The following is a 3,035-nucleotide window of genomic DNA, read 5'->3' as shown; positions in this document are numbered from 1 at the left end:
CAAATGCTCTCGTCTTTTCCTTTCTCCTTGGATTTTCTCATTAGACATTGGGCATCAGCTTTGCAAGGGAGTCGTGTTTCACTCTGCCCTCTTCTCCAGTCCCAGCCAGCTGAGTATCCAAAAGAGTTCCTCCCTTGGTAAAACTACGGTTTTCTCCGTAGTTCCTGGGCTTGAGAGGGCCTCATCGTTTGCCCCTGACATCCCATAGCAATGGAGACAAGGCCGGTTTGGGGCGAGAGCTCTTGTGGAAGGAGCCCCATTACCCATCGGGACACCTCGAAAGCCACAAAACAAAGAATGAAGGAAGGCCAAGTTTTCATGGAATCGTAGAATCACCCCGACTGGTAGGAACCTCAGCAGATCATCTGGTCCAACCTTTTGTGGGAAAGGGAGCCTACATGAGATTACCTAGCGCCCTGTCCAATCGCACCTTGAAAACCTTCAGTCTTGGGGACTCTACCGCGGCTCTGGGGAGGTCGTTACGGTGAAGGATTGTTCTGACTGTAAAAAAAGTCTTTCTTATATCGAGGCGAAGCCTCTCCCGGTTGCTCCCTGTCCTCTCCATGTGTCTCGCTGTTAAGAGAGAGTCTCCGTTGTCTTTGTAGTGGCCTTTAAGTACTGGAAAACTGTGGTGAGTGCAGGAACAGAGCACCACAGGACAGCACGAGACTCAGTATGGGACGTATACATGGATTTGTGTGTGTGTGTGTGTGTGTGCCTCCTGGGAGGCATGCTCAGCCTCGCTGCTGGCTGGGCCTGGGGGCGTGGAGCTGTGGCAGCCTGAGCTCTGCTGGGCTCCTGGGTTCAGCAGCCACTGAAGAGAAAGGGATCCTTCTGGGCTGTCCAAACCACCAAGCTCATCTGTCGATGAGAAAGAGTTCTGCTCTTCTTCTCTTCCCTGAGGCTGGCCAGGTGAGTTTAAGGTGCCCATGAAGAAGCTGACCTCTCCGCAGCAGGCAGCCCCTTTCTCATCTCCCACAGGCTCTGCCTCTGGATTCAGACCCAACTGGGCTGGCAGTGGGGGCAGTGGTCCCCTTTACCTGGCTCACAGGCCTTAGGGATATGCGAGGCTGGCGGCGGGGTGGGGTCAGCAGCATTCTGAGCTCTGAGCCCCTTGGCCAAACCCCAGTCTCTTCTTCTCGTATCTTGTTTGCCTGCTGGCGTGTGCGGGCACGCTGCTCACAGGTGCTGATCAGCAGGAGCCACGAGGCATCCTTGGAAGTGCAAACCTACTGGGAAGGGCACCCAGAGGAGAGCAGGGTGGGGAGAGCAAGAAGCCCACGGTCGTGGGGAAGAGATATCCGAAGGAAATTGGGAGAGGGAGGCAGGTGGCCAGGGAGGCAGAAGTGCAAATGTGTGTAAGAGAGGGGAGGTCGTGTGGGCAGGAAGAGGCTCCAGCCAGCTCTGTGCCTTTCACAACCACGCTGGATCGTCCCTGTTCCTCTGACCCCTGCCAAGTCGCTCCTGACCCCCCGGGACAGCACATCCCTTGGTGGCATGGCTGGCTGCTCCTGCCTCCACACGGGTCTTCCCTGCAGATCCCTGCTTTGTCACAAAACCGGTTAAGGGCTTGGCGAGTCTGAAATAGGAGGGGAGGCTGTGAGAGCTGGGATTCTTCCCACACCTGATGGAAGGGAATGAAGAGGGAGCCAGACTCTTCTCAGTAGTACCAACTGGCAGCGCAAGAGTCAATGGGCACAAATTAAAACACGTGAAATTCCATCGCAAGGCAAGAAACCACTTTCTTACCGTGAGGGTGGTCAAACAGTGGACCAGGTTGCCCAGAGAGGTTGTGGAGTCTCCATCCTTGGAGATACTCAAAACCCAACCCGACTATGTCCTAAGCAACCAGCTCAAGTTGACCTTGCTGGAGCAGTTGGCTTGGACTAAAGGATCTCAGGAGGTCCCTTGCAACCCCAACGATTCTGAGATTCTGTGAACAGATAAGAGCAATGTCTCCCATAGCAAAATACCTTACCTGAAATGTTCTGTGACTGGAAGTGCTTTACGCCTATTTTGGTTTTCGTTCCCATGGCTGGTTGAGCCTTACCGAAGGCAAGGTAAACAACATCCACCGCTCTTCCCTTCCCCACCAAGCTAGTCACCTCGCTGTAGAAGGCTACCAGCTTGGTTAAGCATGACTTCTCCTTTGTAAATCCATGCTTGCTACTCCCAGCCACCTTCCTGTGCTACCTATGTTTGGAAACTACTTCCAAGATGTTCTGCTCTATCGTCTTCCCAGGGACTGCGGAGAGGCTGACCATCCTGTGAGTTCCCTGGATCTTCGTCCTCTCCCTTCTTGTTCCTCTTGCCTATGTGGAGACAGAAGAGGTTGAGGTGTGTCCTGAGCCACTTCAAACCCTTGCAAGTTTCTTTTCAGGCCACTCTCATCTCAAAACAAAGGCTTACTTGGGGGCACACATCGAGCTGCTCACACTCAGAAACTCTGACCATTGTTGGGCTGACCGACGAGGATGGGATTCGAACCCATGCGTGCAGAGCACAATGGATTAGCAGTCCATCGCCTTCACCACTCGGCCACCTCGTCAGCATGCTGCTGCTGCTCCTGCCACTGCTGCCGCTGCTCCTGCTGCTGCTTCTCCTGCTCCTGCTCCTGCTCCTGCCACTGCTGCTGCCACTGCTCCTGATCTTGCTGTTCCTGCTCCTGCTCCTGCTCCTGCTCCTGACACCTACACCTTTTTAACCTGCTTCTTGACATGGCAGAGAAGGAGCCAGCCTCCAGCTTTTGCCTTTTGGGACTGGTCCACTCTCCCGACAGCTGGGCTCAGCTCCAGGGACCTTTCGGAAATAGGTCTCAGCATTCACATCAGAAAATGACTGAACAGCGGAGCCCCCACGCTCCTTCCCGGGAAGGAACACGGGAGAGCGACCCCGGCGTGGCTCAGCGCCTCCAAAGGACTTGAGCCTGGCTTTGAGATTAATTTGTCACCAGCCACGTTCCCCTCACACTCTGGAAGGATACCACCAGCTCATACGGACAGGAGTCACTCACACTTGACTGGTGGACTTTTCAC

General features: G+C 54.5%; 1 non-coding gene across 1 annotated transcript; it reads right to left on the bottom strand.

Annotated features, from left to right (window-relative positions):
• Positions 1–2,466: 2,466 nt before the first annotated feature.
• On the bottom strand, positions 2,467–2,548 carry TRNAS-GCU (transfer RNA serine (anticodon GCU)). The gene has a single exon. It is a non-coding gene; the product is annotated as a tRNA-Ser (tRNA).
• Between the last annotated feature and the right edge of the window lie 487 nt (positions 2,549–3,035).

This window comes from Harpia harpyja, chromosome 14, assembly GCF_026419915.1.
Source record: "Harpia harpyja isolate bHarHar1 chromosome 14, bHarHar1 primary haplotype, whole genome shotgun sequence".
NCBI lineage: Eukaryota > Metazoa > Chordata > Aves > Accipitriformes > Accipitridae > Harpia > Harpia harpyja.
Note: the sequence above shows the minus strand (reverse complement) of the source record. Positions and strands in the feature narration are given on the sequence as shown.